We start from the raw sequence: 26,167 nt of genomic DNA, 5'->3' as shown, positions 1-26,167 counted from the left end.
GACCAATAGCCCTTTCCACCACAATAGAAGTATTTATCCTCAATTGATATACTTTGCCCATTGTTTCTTTCTTTATCTCACTTCTGGTGAGATCTTTTCTTGTGAACATAATTTCTTTTCCTTCCATAATTTTTTTTGTTATCAAAATCTTGCCATTTACCTCTTCTGGGGTTATAATTTGCCGCATTTACTTTAGGAAATGGGGCGGCGCCAGCTGGGCGCGCTTCATGATTTTTCAAGAGTAACTCATTATTGCGTTCAGCAACAAGAAGGCAAGAAATTAACTCAGAAAAAAATTTAAATCCTTTTTCTCGATTGCTACTGCAAGAGCACATTCGATGCATGGAAGGTCGAGAAAGTTTTCTCTAACATATCGGGTTTGAGGAGGTATCACCTTTTTTTCATGATTATACCTTTTTTAAGGTCTTTCCACAGATCTGCAGGATCTTTTAATGTGTGGGATATTCATTTTTCAATCATACTTCAAGATGACGACGAAGGAAAAATATGGCTTTATCTTTATCCTTCTGGGATATATTATTTTCAGCCTCAATGGTATCTTCAAGATCCATTGAATCAAGATAGATTTCAGCATCTAATATCCATGGTAAATAATTATTTCTAATTACATCAAAAGCATTATATTTAAGATGAAAGAGATTCGACATAATAAAAATTTGTTACTTGAAGTCTTCCTAATAATTTCGTTAGAGCTTCGTGCTGATAACGTGTTATAAAATAAATAAATAGATAAATAAAGAAGAGGTAATAAATATAAAATAAAGAAATATAAAGAGAGAGAAAGAAGTATTGCAACATAAAGAGAGAGAGAATTGTTATTGCTTTTGTGTGTGTGTAAAAGCTTCAGCCTATACCCCTATTTATACATGTGCAAGGCTTTACTTTTTCAAACTATATTAAATACAATCACCCTTGGTAAACTAAGTCTCATAGAAAATGGTCATCTACATCATTCATCCTTATCACAACAATCCTTATCACAACACATATTTAGTTATTTGCATATATTTAAAAGTACTTCGTTCTTTTTAGATTTCCAATTCAAATATGTTATTATTGGGCTAAAAATGTATTTTTAATTTGGTTGTACATAACACGTTTGGGTCATTTTAGTTGTAGTTTGTTTGGGTTTATATCTAAGTCCTAAAATTCCAACCAAAAAGACTATTTTTATAATTAAGAATAGGTTCTGAGTTTATTAATTTTTTATTTTTGGCACTGAAATCTATTTACGTTAACTTTTTTTTGTATTTAATTTTTGAATTTTTTTTGTTTAAACATTTGACGTGGCGTGTTTTTGGACAATTCTTTGTAATGATTACTACTTGTGTCTTTATATGGGATATTTCTTCCCTCGAATAATAACAATTATGCGTTTTTTTTTTAATCCTGAAATCCATGATATGCCTTCTAATCATGGTGCGCCAATTCTTTGGCTCCAGATTCACGCTTCTAACATGTTTGTATGTCACTCAAGTATTGGTGTAGAACTTCTGCACCATCAATACTCTAACAGCAGTCACAGAATTGGCCAGAACTTCCCAATCTCGTCTCAGAATCTGGTATAAGATCTCCAGGTACTCATCCAGCTTTAGATCGAAGCAGACTCCAGGAATCACCTTCTTCTTGAGCATGACCTCATAAAAATGCTCCTCAAATGTCTTAGAAGAGAACCGAGTGAAGTCACATGGGTCGGAGGTAGGCGCCTTCTCTTTCCTCTTTGTTGAGTAGGATTCTCCGGTCTTGGGTGCCGTGGAGATAGTAAAAATTGAAGTACCAAAGCGGAGCGCTCGACACCAAACTTAAAAGTTTTACTTGTCTCCGAGCAAAGTAAGAAAAGAAAGCAAGGAAGGGAAAATAAAAGAGCAAGAAAAGTGATAGAGGAGAATGGGTAAGGAGGCTTCGGCCTTGGCTAAGGGAAAAAGGAAAGAAAGAAAAGGGAATGTGTATGGTGAAGAGGAAAGAAGTAAGAAGATAGTATTGTGATGTGTGTGATGACAGCGCATCATGTCATATTTTTCTATACTTTTTCACTTCAAAATATACTTAATCATGCTTAATTTTTAAGTGTTTTTGTGCTTAAGTCATATATTACTTTCATATCTTTGATTTTGATTCAATTTGCAGAAATTGATGGAAAAAGGAAGTAAAAAGTACAAAACAAGCATGAAAGAAGAAAGGAGATTAAAAGGTGAAGCAGAGAAGAGAAGAAACATGGACAAGGCAGCGTTAGTGGCAGCATTAGCCACACTAACGCCAGGAGCAATGCTGGCCAAGGGCAAGGTGTGGCGTTAGTGGCCACGTTAATGCCATTAACGCTAGCACTAATGTTGGATCAAAGAAGTTTGTGGCGTTAGTAGCCACGTTGGTGCCACTAACGCTAGTGCTAACGCTAGCACCTGGCAGCCTGACCGTGTCTTCTTCAAACAAGAATAACTTGAGCTACAAAGCTCCAAATGAGGTGATTCCAATGGCATTGGAAAGTAGGAATCCAGAACTTTCCAAGATGAACATAGTATCAACCTGTAGTAAGGCCAGCCGACCTCTTCATCTTCCATGGAGTATAACTCAAGCTGTAGAGCTCCAAATGATGTGCTTTGAAAGGCATTGGAAAGTAGACATTCAGATCTTTCCAACAATATATAATAGTATGGGGGTGGATGATAAACCCCTATTTCATGGTTTATCTTGTGCTCAATTGAGTTCTTTTTATCAAGCCTTTGCACACTTATTCATACTATTTGCATGGTTTTACAATTTCTTCCCAAAATTTGTTCTATGATTGAAAACTTGCTTCCTAGAATCTTTAATTTGTGTATTTTAATCATCTCTTATTACCATTCGATGCCGTGATATGTGTGTTAAGTGATTTCAGAGATTACAGGGCAGGAATGGCTTAGAGGATGGAAAGGAAGCATGCAAAAGTGGAAGGAATACAAGAAACTAAAGGAATTGCTAAAGCTGTTAGCTTGACGTCTTCGCATTCAAACGGTCATAACTTGAGTTACATAGGTCCAAATGATGCGGTTTCAGTTGCGTTGGAAAGCTAACGTCTAGGGTTTCGATTTGATATATAATTTGCCATGGTGGCCGTACAGCTAAGCGATGCGAATGCGTGCTTCATGCGGACACATCGCAGTGACGAAAATTAGCGTGGCAGATTTCGCCCTCAGCGATTTCTGGGCTATTTTCGGCCTAGTTTCAAGCCCAGAAAACACAAATTAAAGGCTGCAAAGTGGAGGAATGAAGGGAGATGACTCATAATTCACTTTTCATAATTTAGATGTAATTTTTAGAGAGAGAGGTTCTCTCCTCTCTCATAGGTTTTAGGATTAGGATTTCTTTTAGTCATTAGGATATGATTGTTTCTTCATACCAGGTTCAATATTTCTTTATTTTGACTTCTATTCTACTTTTAGATACTTTAATGCTTTTATTTATTTATGACTTATGTTGCCAAATTGGCTTATGAACTCTTCATATTAGATTTGGATTTTCTATTTAATGAATTTTTGAGGTATTTTAGATCTATGATTTGTCTCTTTTATTTATGATATAAATAATTTGGATTTTTCTCCTTTTGGCTTTGGTTGAGTAATTAGAGACTCTTGAGTTATCAAACTCTTTTGTTGATTGATAATTAGAAGTTGCTAATTGACTTAAATTCCACTAACTCTAGTCTTTCTTTGGGAATTGACTAGGACTTGAGGATTCATATTGATTTATCCACTCACCTTCGTAGATAGAGGTTGACTAAGTGGGAGCAACGAGCAATTTTCATCACAATTGATAAGGATAACTAGGATAGGACTTCTAATTTTCATACCTTGCCAAGAGTTTTCTTAGCTATTGATTTATTAATTCCTGCAATTTATTTCTCTTGTTCAAACCTTTCAAAAACCCAAAAATAATGTTTTCCATAACCAATAATAAATCATACTTCCCTACAATTTCTTGAGAAGACGACCCGATGTTTAAATACTTCGGTTATAAATTTTATTGGGTTTGCTTAAGTGACAACCAAAACTTTTGTACGAAAGGATTTTCTATTGGTTTAGAAACTGTTCATACTCTGACCGGGCTCCTCATACTCGGTCAAATCCATGAAAGGTCCGACCTCATCCAAAGGCCCACGCCTAAAGGTCGGACCTCGGACATCATAGCAAGGAAGGCCCATCAAAAGGAACGCAGCCCAAAACCTAAAGGCCGAAATAGGCCTAGAAGAGGCGGTTCCGCAAAGATAGAGATAAAACTCCCAAAAGATAAGATAAGATAAGAATATCTTATCCAGGGAAGATCACGGCCAACTACTATAAATACACTGGAGCACCCAGGTATAGCATTCATTCCATATTCTACACATATCTGCTTGGACCCATGCTAACTTAAGCATCGGAGTGTCATTGCAGGTACAACCACCAACCGCCCGGCACATCAAGCTCGGGTCCCAGAACCCTCACCTCGGGCCTCTCCAAGACGACCGAGCTACACGTTTCAGGTAACCCTCGGAACATTGGCGCCGTTGCCGGGGACCCTGGAAGTCATCCCTCTATCATGGCGGACGACCCTCACGACAATGATCGCGCTGCATCTGAACAAGAGGAAGAAATTGACACCGGAGAACGACCGGACAGCCCTCTATCACCACGCGCTCCAGGAGGAAACAAACAGAATCGCCCAAAGACATCACTCCCAAACAAAGATCCACCGAATCCCGAAAAAGGGGAGAGCTCGGAAATCCTGGAAACAGTCCGGGAACAACAACACCGGCTGAAACAACTTGAAGAGGACATAAAGAAGCAGAAAGAAACTGAACAAGATCTGAGAAGGGAGACTCGAAAGCGCAGAGAATTAGAAGAAAAACTGCGGAAAATAGAGGCCAATCTGAAAGACCGGACAGAACGCGGCACCACCCCCGAAGGCAACCATGATCCCTTCACGCAAGAGATCATGGAGGAGAAGGTACCGCGAAACTTCAAACCACCCGACATGGATCTCTACGACGGCACCACCGATCCAAGCCACCACCTCAGCAACTTCAGGAGCCGAATGTACCTAGTCGACGCCTCCGACGCAATTCGGTGCAAAGCCTTCCCCACCACTCTCACCAAGTCGGCCATGAAGTGGTTCGACAACCTGCCACCAAGATCAATCACCAGCTTCGAAGACCTAACCAAAAAATTCCTAACAAGGTTCTCTATTCAAAAGGACAAAGCAAAACATGCCCCCAGTCTACTCGGGATCAAACAGGGTAACCAAGAAACTTTCCGAGAATACATGGAGCGATTCAACAAAGCCTGCCTGGACATACAACACTTGCCCACTGAAGCAGCCATCATGGGACTAGCAAACGGTCTAAAAGAGGGACCGTTTAGCCAATCCCTATCCAAACGATACCCGACCTCCTTATACGAGGTGCAGGAGCGGGCAGAAAAATATATCAACATGGAGGAAACCTCCCAGCTAAGAGACCCCTCTAGGAAGGAAGCAACCTACCCACTCCGAGATCGAGATCGGGAACAGAAAAAGAAAGAAAAATCCAACTCGGACAAGCCCCGGAAGTACCACAACTACACCCCCCTCCGAGTCTCCCTGGTAGATGTCTATAGAGAAGTATGCCACACCGAAAAGATCCCACCGCCCCGACCGCTAAAACACAAGAGAGCGGGAAGAGATCGGTCCGAATACTGTGAATATCACAAACTCTACGGACATTCTACTAACGACTGCTACGACCTTAAAAATGTCATAGAAAAGCTGGCCAGAGAAGGAAAACTCGACAAATACATAGCAGAGAAAGGAGAAGAAACCAGGAAGAGAAGGCGGGGAGATAACGAAGGTCGGGCCGAACAAAACCCACGAACTCCTGATAGACACGTTCACATGATAAATGGAGGTTTTGCAGGCGGAGGAACATCCAGATCCTCGCGAAAAAGACACCTCAAGGAAGTCTATCATGTCCGAGAAGACAGTCCCCGGCCCGAGTTACCTACCATCTCATTTACCCGAGAAGATGCTCAAGGGATAATTCCCGGGCACGACGATCCGATGGTAGTCACCATTATCCTAGCAAACGCCAACTTACATCGAACCCTGATTGACCAGGGAAGCTCAGCAGATATCCTGTTCAAATCGGCATTCGACAAGCTCGGACTTGAAGAAAAAGAACTAAAGGCCTATCCTACCGACCTATTTGGGCTAGGGGATACCCCGATCCATCCCTTAGGATACATCTCGCTACACACTACCTTTGGAAAAGGCGAACAATCTAAAACATTAAGCATCGACTACATTATAGTCGACGTCACTTCGGCATACAATGCCCTCATTGGGCGACCAACCCTAAACAGGCTAGGGGCTACCCCACACCTCTGTATGAAGTTCCCTACCGCAAAAGGAATCGCTACTCTAAAAGGCGACCAAAAACTAGCGCGGCGATGCTATAACGAAAGCCTGAGCCTGAAAGGGAAAGAGGTCAACACGATAGAACTCGGACGAGTTCAGTCCCGAGAAGATCTTCGACCACAACCAGAGGGAGAAACCGAACAAGTCCAGATTGGGAACACACCTGAAAAAATCACAAACATAGGGGCGAACCTCAAAACGGGCCTAAAAGAGGAACTCATAAACCTCTTAAAGGAAAACTCCGACCTCTTCGCCTGGAAAGCCTCCGACATGCCAGGAATAAATCCCGACCTGATGTGCCATAAGCTATCAGTTTACCCGGGATCCCGACCTGTCCAACAAAGACGTCGGAAGCTCGGACCCGAGCGTATGCAAGCAATAGGAGAACAAGTACAAGCACTACTAGATGCAGGATTCATTAGGGAAGTAAAATACCCCCTATGGCTTGCAAACGTGGTCCTGGTAAAAAAGCCCAACGGAAAATGGAGGATGTGCGTCGATTACACAGATCTCAACAAAGCCTGCCCCAAAGACCCATATCCACTACCAAACATCGACGCTTTAGTAGACGCAGCCTCAGGCTACAGATATCTCTCCTTCATGGATGCATACTCGGGATACAACCAAATCCCGATGTACGAACCCGACCAAGAAAAAACCTCGTTCATAACCCCAAGGGCAAACTACTGCTACGTAGTAATGCCCTTCGGGCTGAAGAACGCAGGGGCAACCTACCAGAGGCTAATGAACAAAGTGTTCTCAGAGCACATCGGACTACAGCTAGAGGTGTACGTCGACGACATGCTGGTAAAGACACAAGAGGACAAAAACTTACTGACCGACCTCACCAGCGTCTTCGGCACCCTCAGAAAACACAACATGAGACTTAACCCGACGAAGTGCACCTTCGCCGCAGAAGCCGGAAAGTTCTTAGGCTTCATGCTGACTCAAAGGGGCATCGAAGCGAACTTGGGCAAATGCCAAGCGATACTCAATATGAAGAGCCCGACGTGTGTCAAGGAAGTACAACAACTGAATGGAAGGCTAGCCGCACTATCAAGATTCTTGGCAGGATCAGCAATAAAGTCACTGCCTCTCTACTCACTCCTAAAGAAAGGGAAACCCTTCTCATGGACCCCAGAATGCGAAAAGGCCTTCCAAGAATTCAAGGAATTCCTCGGGCAGCCACCAATCCTAACCCGACCTCTAAAGGGAGAAGAACTCGTACTATACCTCTCGGTCGGACATCGAGCAGTCGCTTCAGCATTAATACGAGAAAATGACCAAGGACAACACCCCATATACTTTGTAAGCAAGGCACTACAAGGGGCCGAATTAAACTATCAGAAGATAGAAAAGTTCGCCTACGCCCTAGTGTTCACAGCTCGGAGGCTCCGTCCCTACTTTCAAGCCCACACCATCAAAGTCCAGACAAACCAACCCATGAGACACATCCTCCAAAAAACAGACCTGGCGGGACGAATACTGCAATGGGCGGTGGAACTGTCCGAGTTCGACCTCCACTATGAAACCCGGACTGCCATAAAGTCTCAGTATCTAGCCGACTTCATCGCAGAATACACTGAGACCCCTGGAACCCCACTCTCATGGAACCTATATGTCGACGGGTCCTCAAACAAAACTGGAAGTGGAGCCGGGGTTATACTCGAAAGCGACCAAGGAACGCGGATAGAACTATCCCTAAAATTCGAGTTCCAAGCCTCAAACAACCAAGCCGAATACGAAGCCCTACTAGCGGGTCTAAAGCTAGCCGAAGAGGTCGGAGCCCGGAAAATCACAATCTTCAGCGACTCCCAGGTCGTCACGTCACAAGTAAATGGAAGCTACCAGGCCAAAGACCCAACTATGAAAAAATACCTGGACCAAACACATGCACAATTACGCCACTTTCCAGAGATACAGATCCAGCACATACCTCGGGAACAAAACGCCCGGGCAGACGCCCTCTCAAAACTTGCCAGCACCAAACCAGGAGGCAACAACAGAAGTCTCCTCCAGGAAACCTTATAATCTCCCTTCGTGCTAAGAGAGGAAGAAACGCTAAATATATCAGACCAGCAGCAAGGATGGATGACCCCCATACTCAGCTACCTGAAGTCGGGAACTCTCCCCGCCGAAAGAAAGGAAGCCAAAAGACTCACGAAAGACGCCCAGAATTACACACTAATTCACGACGTATTATACAGAAGGGGATTCGCAAGCCCCCTCCTTAGGTGCGTCCCGACCTCAGAAACAAAGAGCGTCCTCGAAGAAGTCCACGGAGGCATGGGTGGGAACCACCTCGGAGCTCGGGCATTATCCAAGAAAGTAGTCCGAGCCGGGTTCTACTGGCCAACTTTGCAAAGAGACGCAACGGAGTTTGTGAAAATATGCCCCCCTGCCAAAAACACGCCAATTTTCACAAAGCACCACCCGAAGACCTTATCAGCATCACTGCACCATGGCCCTTCGCAAAATGGGGACTCGACCTACTCGGCCCATTCCCCCAAGGACCGGGGCAAGTCAAGTACCTCATAGTAGGGGTCGACTATTTCACGAAGTGGATCGAAGCTGAACCTTTAGCCACCATTACGGCTCAGAAAAGCCGGAAATTCCTATACAAAACATTGTCACAAGGTTCGGAGTCCCCTACTCCATTACCACAGACAATGGAACACAGTTCACGGACACAAGTTTTCAGAACTTGGTGGCCGAACTAAAAATCAAACAGCAATTCACCTCAGTCGAGCACCCACAAGCCAACGGACAAGCAGAGGCCGCAAATAAAGTCATCTTGGCCGGGTTAAAACGAAGACTCCAAGAGGCCAAAGGGGCATGGGCCGAGGAGCTCCCCCAGGTATTATGGGCATATCGGACAACTCCACACTCTACAACGGGAGAATCGCCATTTCGACTAGCCTATGGGATGGAGGCAATGATTCCTATCGAAATAGATGAAAGGTCACCCAGAGTCATCTTCTACAACGAAGAAGGTAACCCGCAGGCACAAAAGGAAGAACTCGACCTCCTACCCGAGGTCCGAGAAAGAGCCCGAATCCGAGAAGAAGCCTTAAAACGGCGAACGGCCTTCAGATACAATCAGAAAGTAATAAAACGAAGCTTCTCCACTCACGACCTAATTCTAATTCGAAATGACATCGGAACACAAAAGTCGGGAGAAGGAAAGCTAGCCGCAAATTGGAAAGGACCCTACAAAGTAACTGAGGTCTTAGGAACAGGCTATTACAAGATATCCGACCTAGAAGGCAATGAGCTGCCCAGGGCCTGGCACGCCTGTAATCTAAAACGGTACTACAGCTAGAAAAATCTGACCCGAGGTGTACTCTTTTTCCCTACAGGGGTTTTTTAATGAGACACCCGGTCAGATAAGGCACCCGACCTAGTCAAGGGTAAACACTTTGTAAATATTCTTTCTTTCTTAATACTAATCAAATTTTTCTATTTTCTTTTGTTCCTTCTCATGATAAAACAAATCCTGAAAAAGTACCTCGTCAAGGCGCATTAATTTATGCTCGACAAAACGCAAAAAATCATTTGCCAAGAGACCACACAAGGTCGGCAAAGATAAAGCGACGAGGTTCAAATTAATGTGAGAAGTTATAAAAGTAACTCTGAAAAAGGCTCAAAAAAGCCAAATAAAAAGAGATTACAAAAATAACTTAAAAGGCCGACCAAAGACAAGGTCGGACCAACAAAGGGTGTACTCGACCGCGCCACCCGAGGTCCGATAAAAAGCTCGGACCCGAGAAGGAAGCCTAAAAACGGCGAAGACAAAGATTTCGAAAACGCTTACTAAAAAGTTGCTATACAAAAACAACTAAAAAAGTACGAGCGAAAAAACGAAATCAAACGCTAGCTAAAAGGTTGTTATCCAAAAACAACTAAAAAGCATAAAAGCGGAACAAAAAGTCAAAACGGCGAAGACAAAGATTTCGAAAACGCTTACTAAAAAGTTGCTATACAAAAACAACTAAAAAAGTACGAGCGAAAAAACGAAATCAAACGCTAGCTAAAAGGTTGTTATCCAAAAACAACTAAAAAGCATAAAAGCGGAACAAAAAGTCAAAACGGCGAAAGACAAAGATTTCGAAAACGCTTACTAAAAAGTTGCTATACAAAAACAACTAAAAAAGTACGAGCGAAAAAACGAAATCAAACGCTAGCTAAAAAGTTGTTATCCAAAAACAACTAAAAAGCATAAAAGCGGAACAAACAAGTCAAAACGCGAACAAAAACACCGCATAATAAGCTAAAAAAGTTACTACAAGTAGCTAAAAAGCAAAAAAGGTGTCCAAAGCATCCACAGAAATCATCCAAAAAACAAAAGAGCCCACAGGCCGGGCAAAAACCCAAAAGATAAAGGGATTACAGAGGATCAAGATCCTTCCCGGTCGCCGCATCAACAGAAGGCTGCGGAAGAAACATAGAAATCGGGACAGCATCGACAGCACCATCATCCCGGTTCAAAACCTCCGCACCAGACCCATCCCCGACCAAAGGTGAAGTCGGGTGCGCAACCGGAACCTCGGGGACGGACACCGGAACCTTGGGGTCGGACACCGGAACCTCATCCTCGTTGGGAGCAGGAACAATCTCTCCCTCCACAACAACGTTATCCATACTAAATAAGCTCAGATCCAGGTCAGGAGCAAGAACCCGGACCTGAGCCTTCAAATTTTCATACATAGCATCCATACCCTTCGCCACATGCCCTTCTAGCTCGTAAAAGTCATTTTGAGCAGATTGCAACTTCTCCTTCGTCTCCACAAGCTCGGCAAGTGCCCGAGTATAATTTTCCTTCGCTGCCTTCGCCATCCCCTCAGATGCATTCGCTGCCGCCACAGCCGCGGTAGCCTTAGCTTTCTCCTTCTCTAAAGATGCTTCCAACTCAGCAATCCTAGCAGCCTTCAGCTCACTAATCTTCTCGAGCTCGGACTGAGCCTTCTCAAGTCGGGAACTGGTCGCGCCAAGGGGAGATTTCTTGAACTCTCGGGCAATAGCAGCATGTAGACTAGCCATCCGAACACAACTCCGCGCCATATACTGAAAATGGTGCTCCATAGACACATCATCAGTAGAAATAAAGGTCTGAGGGAGAATATGCTGTTCAATCCAACCAAGAGCATCGAAATCCTTGTCATTAAAACCCGCAGGCTCTTGAGAGGTCTTCTGCTTCTTGGGAGGAGGACCCGAGAACGGGGGAGGAGAAGAGGTAGCAGGCCCGGAGGTCGGAGGATCTTGAGTTATAGCTCAGAACTGGGGAGTCGGAATAGTCTTCGACCGAGTCTGAACACCCACAGCAGACTTCTCCGGAGAAGATCGGGCAGAAGCCCCCCCAGCTTCAATATTCCGAGCGGCCACAGACTTCTTCGTCCGACGAAGATACTTCATGGAATCCGCCTGAGAAGACATCTCTGCAGAAATAAAAGAAAAGGAGTTACCACAACAGAAATTCCACCAAAACAAACAAGGCCAAAATACTAAGAAAAAGATAAATCTCGAAAGAGGTCGGAAACTACCTAACTCGGAACGGAGAAGGCTTGGATCTCCCAACATTTTCTTCGTATCCAAGTGAGGTGCCCGACCCCATAAACTGCTCACCACACCCACAAAAGCCTGCTCAACCTCATCTAGACTCTCAAAGGTATATTTAACAGACACTACATTCTCCTGCCAACAAAGAGGAAAAGAAGGCTCCCCACTCTCATCTAGAAAGAAAGGTCGGACGTCTCCAGTAGCCCGGACCTTGAAGTAAAAGTTCTTGAAATCATGAAAAGACTCATCATAAAGGGTACAAAACTTCCTTCCCTGGTTAGCCCTAAAAGAAACCCAAGATACCTTCCCTCCACCCGACCCCGGCTTCGTCAACACAAACAAATAGGAAAAAAGAGAAATAGAGGGAGGGACCCCCAAAAACTGACACAAAAGTTGAAACAACTTCAAAAACGCCCAAGAATTGGGATGGAGCTGCGTAGGGGCAAGGTTGCAAGACCACAACACCTCGGACTCCAGGTCGGTAAAAGGAAGTCGGACACCCAGCTTAGAGAAAAAACAATCATAAGCATAAAAGAAGAGCTTCTCGGAACTCTCTAAAGGCGGGAAGCACACTCTCTCCTCGGAATCCGGGGCCACTAGTTCATAATCCCTCTCAGACTCTCTATTTTCACATATGCTACTGTGCCTACGGAACCTAGCTAAATATTCAGAATCTACCACAGAAGGGATTCTCAAAGGAAGAGGATCTACCCAACCAAGACCACTCGGAATCTTGGTCGACACCGCTTGAAGAACCTTTCGAGACATAAATTCCTACCTACAAAGAAGAATACAACAGAAAGCAAAAACCCATTCAGCAATGCAAGAAAACAAAAACCCCGCGATGAAAATGCAGCAACCCGGACCGAAAAACACCAGAGAACAAAAAAGAGCCCCCCATATACAAACAACAGCAATGGCGGCGCCTCTTTTTCGGGGCAACCCAGGCATAAAGAGACAAAACAAAGAGCCACACAAAGAACAGAAGCATATGATCACAAGAAAGTAAAAACATGGAAAACAAACCTGGAAAGGAGAAACGAAGGCGGCAAGCTCCGGAAGCAAGAAGCACGAAACATCGGCGCAGAGGAAACCCCGGAAAGACACACGGAAAGATTCGGGGAAGAAGAACAAAGAGAGAGAAGAAGCGGTGCTCAAAAAAAGGAGATGGCGAAACTTAGAAAAACAGAAAAAGAGCAGAATAAAACGCAGAAAAGGGGGAAAGGGGCAAATAAATAAAGCCTTCACAGAGCCCAAAACGGAAATCGAGGAAGAAACGGTAAAATGCAATAAATGCAGGAACGGCCATTTTTTGAAATTTGAAAAAACTACTATGCCCGAGCTCGACCTCCCAAAAAGGACGAACTCGGGCAGGGGCACTGTTCATACTCTGACCGGGCTCCTCATACTCGGTCAAATCCATGAAAGGTCCGACCTCATCCAAAGGCCCACGCCTAAAGGTCGGACCTCGGACATCATAGCAAGGAAGGCCCATCAAAAGGAACGCAGCCCAAAACCTAAAGGCCGAAATAGGCCTAGAAGAGGCGGTTCCGCAAAGATAGAGATAAAACTCCCAAAAGATAAGATAAGATAAGAATATCTTATCCAGGGAAGATCACGACCAACTACTATAAATACACTGGAGCACCCAGGTATAGCATTCATTCCATATTCTACACATATCTGCTTGGACCCATGCTAACTTAAGCATCGGAGTGTCATTGCAGGTACAACCACCAACCGCCCGGCACATCAAGCTCGGGTCCCAGAACCCTCACCTCGGGCCTCTCCAAGACGACCGAGCTACACGTTTCAGGTAACCCTCGGAACAGAAACTATACTTACAATGCGATTATATATTTTTAAATTTCTTTACCGATAGAAATCTGATCGTCAAAATGGCGCCGTTGCCGGGAAATTGCAATCGTGTGCCTTATTGTTGGTTATTGTAAATATTTGCTTTTTGCTTGTTTATTTGTTTTTTTATTTTTGTTTCTTTTCGTAAATTAAGAGGTTATTGGTTTTTTATTTAGTTATTAAATTTTTTTTCAAAAATTTGTTTTTAGTGTTCATCTTGATCTTCAAGTTGTTCTTGGTTGTTTTCTTCGTTTTGATCTAAAAATTTTAAGTTTGGTGTCATTTTATTGTTTTTCTCTTTCCTCATTAAATTCAAAAATATCTTTTCTCTTTATTTTAATTGATTTTTTTCGAAAATTACAGAAAAAAATTTCAGATTTTTATTTTAAAATTTTTATCTTATCTTATCTTAGTTTTAAATTTCAAAATTCAAATCTTTTTTAAAAATCATATCTTTCTCAAAATCTTATCTTATCTTATTTCAAAAATCAAATTTCAAATTTCAATATTTAAAATTCAAATTTCAAAATTCAAAATTCAAAATTTAAATTTAAAAAGTTTTTTATAATCAAACATTTTCAAAATTTAAATTTTTTTTAATCTTTATCTTATATTGTTGACTTTTTTCAAAATTCAAAATTCAAAATTTAAAATTCAAATTTCAAAATTCAAATTTTAAAATTTAAAATTCAAAATTCAAAATTTAATTTTCAAATTCAAAATTTAAATTTCATAAACCTCTTATTTAAAAACTTATCTTCTCTTACCTACCTTATCTTATCTTTTCTAATCTTAAAATCAAATCTTTTTCAAACATTTTCTCTTATTTTATTTTATTTTATTTTCTTTTGCTTGTTTATTTGTTTTTGTTTTTAATTTTTATTAGCTACTATGAATTCTCAACCCTCTGGTTTCAAGTTTGGTTCCAATGTTGTTGCAAGGAATGGAAGCTATAAAAGGAACATGCATCAAGGTCAAAACAATCAGAGATGGACGGAGCCATGAGGATCTGATCAACCCTTTAGGTAACAACACCTTCCAAAGTACCATAGACGACGACCATTCCAGAATGCATGTCAAGACAATAGTTATGGTGGACCATTTCGTGACAAGCCACACCCACCAGTTTACTATGGTCAAGGGCCATTCCGAGGTGCACACCAAGATGATAGATACGGTAGACCTCCTTGTAGTCACCAACAAGCCCCACCTTATGCTTATGAACCACCTCAATAATATACCTTTGAACAACCGAACTCACAAGCCCCTTACCACCAAACACCCCCATATGACCCTAACCCTTATCCACCATACCAACCACCTTAGGAGCCATATGAACCATATATAGAACCACCCCAATTCCACCCCAATTACTCCCAAGAACCACCACCTCAATATACACCATCTCCATATCCATCAATCCAAGAGCACCATGTTCCTACTTATGATAGCCGAGCGCAACAAGAATCAAAGGATCGTCTCAAGGAAATAGTGGAAAAATTTCATGCAACCCTTCACCAATTGAATCAAGTGATCAATCGATTACCTTCCCGACGTTCGTACACTCAAGGAAACCCCATGGCTTCATGTGGACAATTTAATGAAGAACGTAGCATGAAGAAGATACTAGAAACTCCGGTGGCCAGTATGGAGCATGACCTTGTACTGGAACAAGTAGAGAAAGCTGAAATTATCAAAGAAGAAGAATTGGTTGAAGACTTAGGAGATGCAGAATCTCCATAGGAAAGCCCAGTCATACAACCTCCTTTAAAGACGTTTGAAATTGATGTTGAGGAGGGTGTACAACCTCCAAGGCATATCATGGTTGAAGACTTTGAAGAGGTTGATCAAGAGATGGAGATTCATTTACTAACACTTCTCTTCATCTTAAAATTTGAACCTCCTCTTCCTCTCTGAGTTTGAATTTTCCTCTTTTCCTTCTTCTATTCTTTTTTTCTTCTACTAACATAAAGGAATCTCTCTACTGTGGTAAAGAGGATCCCGATTATTATTTTCTGTTCCCTTCTTTTTCATATGAGCAGGAGCAAGGACAAGGACATTCTTGTTAAAGCAGATCCTGAACCAGAAAGGACCCTAAGGAGGAAGCTAAGGGAAGCTAAAGCACAACCCTCTAGAGAGGACTTGACAGAAATTTTCGAAAAAGAAGAGGAGATGGCAGCCGAAAATAATAACAACAATAATAACGCAAGGAGGATGCTTGGTGACTATACTACACTTACTTCCAAATTTGATGGAAGAAGCATCTCAATCCCTGCCATTGGAGCAAACAATTTTGAGCTGAAACCTCAACTAGTTGCTCTAATGCAACAGAACTGCAAGTTACATGGACTTCCATCAGAAGATCCCTATCAGTTTTTAACTGAGTTCTTGCAGATATGTGAGACTGTTAAGACTAATGGAGTAGATCCTGAAGTCTACAGGCTCATGCTTTTCCCTTTTACTGTAAGAGACAGAGCTAGAACATGGTTGGACTTACAACCTAAAGATAGCCTGGACTCTTGGGATAAGCTGATCACGGCCTTCTTGGCTAAGTTCTTTCCTCCTCAAAAGCTGAGCAAGCTTAGAGTGGATGTTCAGACCTTCAAACAAAAAGATGGTGAATCCCTCTATGAAGCTTGGGAAAGATACAAGTAGATGACCAAAAGGTGTCCTTCTGACATGCTTTCAGAGTGGACCATTTTGGATATATTCTATTATGGTCTATCTGAGTTCTCTAAGATGTCACTGGACCATTCTGCAGGTGGATCCATTCACCTAAAGAAAATTTCTGCAGAAGCTCAAGAACTCATTGACATGGTTGTAAATAACCAATTCATGTACACCTCTGAGAGGAATCCTGTGCGTAATAGGACGCCTCAGAAGAGGGGAGTTCTTGAAGTTGATGCTCTGAATGCCATATTGGCTCAGAACAAAATGTTGACTCAGCAAGTCAACATGATTTCTCAAAGTCTGAATGGATGGCAAAATGCATCCAACAGTACTAAAGAGGCATCTTCTGAAGAAGAAGCTTATGATCATGAGAACCCTGCAATTGCAGAGGTAAATTACATGGGTGAACCTTATGAAAACACCTATAATTCCTCATGGAGAAATCATCCAAATTTCTCATGGAAGGATCAACAAAAGCCTCAACAAGGCTTTAATAATGGTGGAAGAAACAGGCTTAGCAATAGCAAGCCTTTTCCATCATCTTCTCAGCAACAGACAGAGAATTCTAAGCAGAGCCCCTCTAGCTAAGCAAACATAGTCTCTAATCTGTCTAAGGCCACTTTAAGTTTCATGAGTGAAATAAGGTCCTCCATTATAAATTTGGAGGCACAAGTGGGCCAGCTAAGTAAGAAAATCACTGAAACTCCTCCTAGTACTCTCCCAAGTAATACAGAAGAGAATCCAAAATGAGAATGTAAGGCCATTGATATAATCAATATGGCCGAATGCACAAAGGAGGAGAAGGACATGAATCCCAGTGAGGAAGACCTCCTGGGACATCCTCTGAACAAAAAGGAGTTCCAAACTGAGGAACCTAAGGAATCTGAGGCTCACCTAGAGACCATAGAGATTCTATTGAACCTCCTTTTGCCATTCATGAGCTCTGAGAACTATTCTTCCTCTGAAGAGGATGAAGATGTAATTGAAGAGCAAGTTGCTCAATATCTAGGAGCCATCATAAAGCTGAATGCCAAGTTGTTTAGTAATGAGACTTGGAAAGGTGAACCTCCCTTGCTCATTAGTGAACTAGATACATGGGTTTAGCAAACTCTACCTCAAAAGAAACAAGATCATGGTAAATTCTTAATACCCTGTACCATAGGCACCATGACCTTTGAGAAGGCTCTGTGTGACCTGAGGTTAGGTATAAATCTTATGCCACTCTCTGTAATGGAGAAGCTGTGGATCTTTGAGGTACAAGCTGCAAAAATCTCATTAGAGATGGCAGATAAGTCAATAAAACAAGCTTATGGATTGGTAGAGGACGTGTTAGTGAAGGTTAAAGGCCTTTACATCCCTACTGAGTTCATAATCCTAGACACTGGGAAGGAGGAGGATGAATGCATCATCCTTGGAAGACCCTTCCTAGCCACATCAGGAGCTGTGACTTGACAGAGGTGAACTAGTCCTTCAATTGAATAGGGACTACCTTGTGTTTAAAGCTCAAGGTTATCCTTCTGTAAACATGGAGAGGAAGCATGAAAAGCTTCTCTCAATACAGAGTCAAACAAAGCCCCCACAATCAAACTCTAAGTTTGGTATTAGGAGGCCACAACCGAACTCTAAGTTTGGTGTTGAACCCCACATTTAAACTCTAAGTTTGGTGTTGGGAGGTCCCAACAATGCTCTGATGATCTGTGAAGCTCCATGAGAGCTCATTGTCAAGCTATTGACATTAAAGAAGCGCTTATTGGGAGGCAACCCAATTTTTATTCATCTATATTTCTATTGTTCTTTTATGTTTTATTAGGTTTATGATCATGTGGAGTCACAAAACAATTGTTAAAATTAAAAACAGAATAAAAAATAGCAGAAGAAATAGCACACCCTGGAGGAAGAGCTTACTGGCATTTAAACGCCAGAACAGAGCATGAATCTGGCGTTGAACGCCAAAAACAAGCAGCAATCTGGCGTTTAAATGCCAGGATGCACCCTGAGAAAAGCTGGCATTTAACGCCAGCAACAAGCATCAGGCTGGCGTTAAATGCCAGAAACATGCTATTTTTAGGTGTTTAACGCCATAAACAAACTTCAGTATGGCGTTAAACGCCAAGATTGCAGGCAGAGGGCGTTTTACACACCTAATTAGTGCAGGGATGATTCATCCTTGACACCTCAGGATTTGTGGACCCCACAGGATCACCTCATGATCTGTGGACCCCACAAGATCCCCACTAACCTCAACCCACCTTCTCTCCTCTTCACACAATCCAATCACACTCTTCCCCAAACACCCTTCACCAATCACCTCAATCTCTCTTCCTCATCACCTCTTCACCACTCACATCCATCCACTCTTCCCCATAAACCCCACCTACCTTCAAATTAAAAATCTCTTTCCCACCCAAACCTACCCTAAATGACCGAACCCCATTCCCTCTCCCTCCACTATATAAACCCCTCCATCCTTCTTCATTTTCACACAACACAACCCTCTCTTCTCCCCCTTGACCGAACCCACACATCTCTCCCTCTCCTCCATATCTTCTTCTTCTTCTATTCTTTCTCTTCTTTTGCTCGAGGACGAGCAACATTTTAAGTTTGGTGTGGTAAAAGCATAGCTTTTTTGTTTTTCCATAACCATTGATGGCACCTAAAGCCAGAGAAACCTCAAGAAAGAGGAAAGGGAAGGCAATTGCTTCCACCTCTGAGTCATGGGAGATGGAGAGATTCATCTCAAGGGTCCATAGCTCAGTAGTAGATCATTTGACTGCACATCAAGAGAGCCCACTCATGTACCTCAACAAGAGCATGAGGAATTCCCTCATCAAGAAATCCCTGAGATAGCTCAGGGGATACATTTTCCTCTACATAATTATTGGGAGCAACTAAGGATAGGAGCACCAAAATCACTAGGGATCAAGCAACAGAGGCAAGGAAGAGACATAAAGGAGCTCAAAAGCACCTTTGGTTCTTCAAGAGGAAGACGTTACCCTCACTAAGGTGGACTCATTCCTTAATCTCCTTGCTCTTATTTTTCTGTTTTTCAATATTTGAGCTTCATGTTTGTCTATGTTTTGAGTCTTTACTACATGATCCTTAGTATTTAGTAACTATGTCTTAAGGCTATGAATAATTCCATGAATCCTTTACCTTTCTTAAATGAAAAATGTTTTTAATGCAAAAGAACAAGAAGTACATGAGTTTCGAATTCATCCTTGAAATTAGTTTAATTATATTGATGTGGTGACAATACTTTTTGTTTTCTGAATGAATGCTTGAACAGTGCATATTTTTTATCTGAATGTTAAAATTGTTGGCTCTTGAAAGAATGATGAAAAAGAGAAATGTTATTGATGATCTGAAAAATAAAAAAATTGATTCTTGAAACAAGAAAAGAGTGTGCTTAAGAGCTCTGGACACCTCTAACTGGGGACTTTAGCAAAGCTGAGTCACATCTGAAAAGGTTCACCCAGTCATGTGTATGTGGCATTTATGTATCCGGTGGTAATACTGGAAAACAAAGTGCTTAGGGCCACGACCAAGACTAATAAAAGTAGCTGTGTTCAAGAATCAACATACTTAACTAGGAGAATCAATAACACGACCTGAACTCTGAGTTCCTATGGATGCCAATCATTCTAAACTTCAAGGGATAAAGTGAGATGCCAAAACTATTCAGAAACAAAAGCTACAAGTCCCGCTCATCTAGTTAGAACTAATATTCATTGATATTTTGGGATTTATAGTATATTTTATTTTTTTTTATCCTATTTGATTTTCAGTTGCTTGGGGACAAGCAACAATTTAAGTTTGGTGTTGTGATGAGCGGATAATTTATATGCTTTTTGGCATTGTTTTTAGGTAGTTTTTAGTAGGATCTATCTACTTTTAGGGATGTTTTCATTAGTTTTTATGCAAAATTCACATTTCTGGACTTTACTATGAGTTTGTGTGTTTTTATATGATTTCAGGTATTTTCTGGCTGAAATTGAGGTACCTGAGCAAAAATCTAATTTAGGCTGAAAAAGGACTGCTGATGTTGTTGGATTCTGACCTCCCTGCACTCGAGATGGATTTTCTGGTGCTACAAAACTCCAAATGGCGCGCTCTCAACGGCGTTGGAACTTAGACATCTAGAGCTTTTCAGCAATATATAATAGTTCATACTTTGTTCGTGTTTAGATGACGCAAACTGGCATTCAACGCCAGTTCCATGCTGCGTTTTGGAGTAAAACGCCAGAAACACGTCACAAACCAGAGTCAAACGCCAAAAACACGTTACAACTTGGCGTTTAACTCCAAGCAAAGCCTCTGCACGTGTAAAGCTCAAGCTCAGCCCAAGCACACACCAAAGTGGGCCCCGGAAGTGGATTTCTGCATTTAGACTTATTTCTGTAAACCATAGTAACTAGTCTAGTATAAATAAGACATTTTACTATTGTACTAGACGTCTTTTGATTGATCTTTAATCAGTGTATGCGATTTTAGACCTTCATGGGGGCTGGTCAATTGGCCATGCCTGGACCATCACTTATGTATTTTCAACGGTGGAGTTTTTACACACCATAGATTAAGGGTTTGGAGCTCTGCTGTACCTCGAGTTTTAATGCCATTACTACTATTTTCTTTTCAATTCAGCTTATTCTTGTTCTAAGATATTCGTTGCACTTCAACTTGATGGATGTGATGATCTGTGACACTCATCATCATCCATCCTTATGAACACGTGCTTGACAACCACTTCCATTTTACCTTAGACTGAGCGGGGTATCTCTTGGATTCCTTAATCAAAGTCTTCGTGGTATAAGCTAGAATTATTGGCGGCCATTCTTGAGATTCCGAAAAGTATAAACCTTGTCTGTGGTATTTTGAGTAGAATTCAGGGATTGAATAACTGTGACGAGATTCAAACTCGCGATTGTTGGGCGTAGTGACAGACGCAAAAGTATCAATGGATTCTATTCCGACAAGATCGAGAACCGACAGATGATTAGCCGTGCTGTGACAAAAGCATTTGGACCATTTTCACTGAAAGGATAGGAAGTAGCCATTGACAACGGTGATGCCCTACATACATCTTGCTATGGAAAGGAGTAAGAAGGATCGGATGAAGGCAGTAGGAAAGTAGAGATTCAGAAGGAACACAACATCTCCATACACTTATCTGAAATTCCTACCAATGATTTACATAAGTATCTCTATCTTTATTTTATGTTTTATTTATCATAATTTTCGAAAACCTTTATAACCATTTGAATCAGCCTGACTGAGATTTACAAGATGACCATAGCTTGCTTCATACCAACAATCTCCGTGGGATCGACCCTTACTCACGTAAGGTTTATTACTTGGACGACCCAGTGCACTTGCTGGTTAGTTATGTGAAGTTGTGAAGACTGTGAGTGAACCATAGTAGTGTGCACCAAGTTTTTGGAGCCATTACTAAGAATTGTTCAAGTTATAAAAAGTGTAAATCACAATTTTGCCTATCACCAACCACGCGATTGCGTCCCCCACGCGACCGCGACACCCTAAAATTTGGCAATATGAGTTTCAAACAGAGAGTTGTGCGACTGCGAGGCTACCCTCGCGCTAATGGCATAAATCGATCCACACGACCGCGTGGATGACGCGTCCGCATCATTTCATAGAAGCGCTATCCGCGCGAACGCGTCATTCACGCGTCCGCGTCACATGCGGCGCACAGCTTTTCCAGATCAGCCAAATATCTTATCTTTTCTTCCCCAAATCTAAATATTTTCTTTCCCTTTTTATTTCTTTCTTCCATCTTTCTTACTTTCTTTTTCTTCATCTCTCTAGCTTCTCATCCTTCTTTTCCTTCATTCTATTTTACTTAATTTATTTGCATATTTCATTCATTGCATTTTAATTTTACGCATATATTTATTTTCTTTTCTAAATTTATTATTTTTTCATTGGTGTTACAATTTTCTTATTCAACTGTTGCATCTTTTCTTGAATTATTTTGGTGCTTAGTGACTTGTTTTACAATGTTAGGTGGTATTATTTTTCTGTCAATGTCAATCTTTTATGATCCCTGTATTCCTTTTGTATTGACATGAATTTATATTGTCTTTCATTATCTACTATCTCTTCCCCCATTTGTTGCAAATTTTGCACCACTGGTATGCCATGTGCTTCTATTGCTTTCTCACATACATGTTGTAGTAACCATGTACTTGAGACCCTCATTATTTGGCATTAACCCAACCATATTTTATTTGTTTCCTATCTTTGTTTTTGGGTTACTTTTCTTCCTTTTTCTCTTCTTTCAGGATGGCCACCGGGAAGAGAACCGGAAGACGTCTAAATGGGGCAACAGACAAGTCCATTTGCACAATCCTTTGAGAAAAGCATCAGTTGAAGAAACCCGTCCACTTGCACATCTTAGCATGCACCGAGGATGGTGCAATCTTTAAATGTGGGGAGGTCGATACCAACTTCCATGGGTTAGTTACCTTCCTCTCAACACCAATGTTTTATTTTCTTTGTTTGTTCATTGTTGCATTTGCATATTTGATTGCATATTTGTTTGATTTTGTGCATATTTTACCACTTGGTTGAAGTAATATTTTCTTTTTCAAGAAAATTTTTATAGCATTTCACTAATTTGAATTAAACTTTTTGAAAAACTTGTTTGAAGAAATTTTATTTTGGAACATGGTTTAGAGCTCGAACACACAAAACCTATGAGATTTTTGAGCTTATTTGATTGGTTGCATTTTATCAACTAATATTTTATTTTTGGTGTGTGTTATTCTCTCTAAAATTGTGATCTTTGTCTTGCTTGATTCTATATTTCCATTGTTTAATGTATGTATACACTTATATGATTGAGGCCTTATTTCACTGAGCTTACATACCCATATGGCCAATTCTCATCACAATTGATAAGGATAACTAGGATAGGACGTTGAGTTCTTATACCTTGCAAGGGTTTTCATGATAATTGATGAGCGGATAATTTATACGCTTTTTGGCATTATTTTTAGGTAGTTTTTAGTAAGTTCAAGCTACTTTTAGGGATGTTTTCATTAGTTTTTATGTTAAATTCATATTTCTGGACTTTACTATGAGTTTGTGTGTTTTTTTGTGATTTCAGGTAAATTCTGGCTGAAATTGAGGGACTTGAGCAAAACTCTGAAAAAGGCTGACAAAAGGACTGCTGATGCTGTTGGAATCTGACCTCCCTGCACTCGAAATGGATTTTCTGGAGCTAAAGAACTCCAAATGGCGCGCTCTCAACGGCGTTGGAAAGTAGACATCCAGAGCTTTCCAGCAATATATAATAGTCCATACTTTATTCGGAAATTGACGACGTAACTTGGCGTTGAACGCCAAGTTCATGCTGCTGTCTGAAGTTAAACGCCAGAAAAACGTCATGATCCGGAGTTGAACGCCCAAAACACGTTATAACTTGGAGTTCAACTCCAAGAAAAGCCTCAGCTCGTGGATAGATCAAGCTCAGCCCAAACATACACCAAGTGGGCCCCGGAAGTGGATTTATGCATCAATTACTTACTCATGTAAACCCTAGGAGCTAGTTTATTATAAATAGAACTTTTTACTATCATAATCGCATCCTGGATTGTATTTTGAATCCTGTGATCACGTTTTGGGGGCTGGCCATTCGGCCATGCCTGAACCTTTTACTTATGTATTTTCAACGGTGGAGTTTCTGCACACCATAGATTAAGGGTGTGGAGCTCTGCTGTACCTCAAGTATTAATGCAATTCTATTTTCTTGTATTCAATTCTCTCTTATTCTTATTCCAAGATATTCATTCGCACCCAAGAACATGATGAATGTGATGATTAGATAACCCTCATTATCATTCTCACTTATGAACGCGCGTGATTGACAACCACTTCCGTTCTACATGCAACCGAGCTTGAATGTGTATCTCTTAGATTCCCCAACAGAATCTTCGTGGTATAAGCTAGATAGATGGCGGCATTTATGAGGATCCGGAAAGTCTAACCTTGTCTGTGGTATTCCGAGTAGAATTTCGGTAATGAATGACTGTGACGTGCTTCAGACTCGCAAGTGCTGGGCGTGATGACAAACGCAAAAGAATCAAGGGATTCTATTCCAGTAGGCGCGGGAACCAACCAGTGATTAGCCGTGCTGTGACAGAGCGCGTGAGCGTAGTTTTCACTGCGAGGATGGGATGTAGCCTTCGGCCAGGTGATGCCTCCAGATGATTAGCCATGCGAGTGACAGCCGCAGAGGACCATTTTCCCGAGAGGATAGAAAGTAGCCATCATCGAACGGTGAACCCCTATACACAGCTTGCCATGGAAAGGAGTAAGAAGGATTGAGTTGATGCAGTAGGAGAGCAGGCGTCCTTGAGCCATACAGCATCTCCATATGCTTATCTGAAATTCCCACCAATGAATCTGCATAAGTGTTCTATCCCTTTTATTATATATCATCTATTTTCTTATTATTAATTTCCAAAACCATAAACCAATTTATATCTGCCTGATTGGGATTTACAAGATGACCATAGCTTGCTTCATACCAACAATCTCTGTGGGATCGACCCTTACTCACGTAAGGTATTACTTGGACGACCCAGTACACTTGCTGGTTAGTTGAACGGAGTTGTGTCCACACATAAGTGCCATAATAATGATTCCATACAACAACAAAGAATACTACATTGATGTGATCACAATTTCGTCCACCAAGTTTTTGGCGCCGTTGCCGGGGAACAATCAATTTCAAACAACAATTCAAACAATTGTTTCCAACCCACAATGGTGCCAAGTTTTTAATCCGGCAACAACACCAAGTTTTTGGCGCCGTTGCCGGGGATTGTTCGAGTATGGACAACTGACGGTTCATCTTGTTGCTCAGATTAGGTAATTTTCTTTTCAAAAATCTTTTTCAAAATTTTTCTTTTATTTTTCGTTTTTCTAAACTTTATTTTAGAAAAATTAATAAAAATTCAAAAAAATTCATAAAATCATAAAAATAAAAAAATTATTTTGTGTTTCTTGTTTGAGTCTTGAGTCAATTTTTAAGTTTGGTGTCAATTGCATGCTTTAAAAATTTTTGTTGCATTTTTTCGAAAATCCCATGCATTCATGGTGTTCTTCATGATCTTCAAGTTGTTCTTGACAAGTCTTCTTGTTTGATCTTGATGTTTTCTTGCTTTGTGTCTTTTCTTGTTTTTCATGTGCATCTTTGCATTCATATTTTCCATGCATTAAAGATTTCTAAGTTTGGTGTCTTGCATGTTTTCTTTGCATCAAAAATTTTTCAAAATTTTGTTCTTGATGTTCATCATGATCTTCAAAGTGTTCTTGGTGTTCATCTTGACATTCATAGCATTCTTGCATGCATTCATTGTTTTGATCCAAAAATTTCATGCATAAAGTATTTTTGTTGTTTTTCTCTTTCATAATTAAAAGTCAAAAATCAAAAAAATATCTTTTCCTTATTTCCCTCCAAATTTTCGAAATTTTGGGTTGACTTGGTCAAAAATTTTCAAAATTAGTTGTTTTTTACAAGTCAAGTCAAAATTTCAATTTAAAAAAAAATCTTATCTTTTCAAAATCTTTTTCAAAAATCATATCTTTTTCATTTTTTTCTATTTTTCGAAAATTTCAAAAAACATTTTTTAAA

General features: G+C 41.0%; 1 non-coding gene across 1 annotated transcript; it reads right to left on the bottom strand.

Moving 5' to 3' along the window:
- Nucleotides 1-16,416: 16,416 nt before the first annotated feature.
- Nucleotides 16,417-16,524, bottom strand: LOC130943035 (small nucleolar RNA R71). The gene has a single exon (XR_009071573.1). It is a non-coding gene; the product is annotated as a small nucleolar RNA R71 (small nucleolar RNA).
- Nucleotides 16,525-26,167: the final 9,643 nt, after the last annotated feature.

Source organism: Arachis stenosperma, chromosome 7 (assembly GCF_014773155.1).
Source record: "Arachis stenosperma cultivar V10309 chromosome 7, arast.V10309.gnm1.PFL2, whole genome shotgun sequence".
NCBI classification, from domain to species: domain Eukaryota; kingdom Viridiplantae; phylum Streptophyta; class Magnoliopsida; order Fabales; family Fabaceae; genus Arachis; species Arachis stenosperma.
Note: the sequence above shows the minus strand (reverse complement) of the source record. Positions and strands in the feature narration are given on the sequence as shown.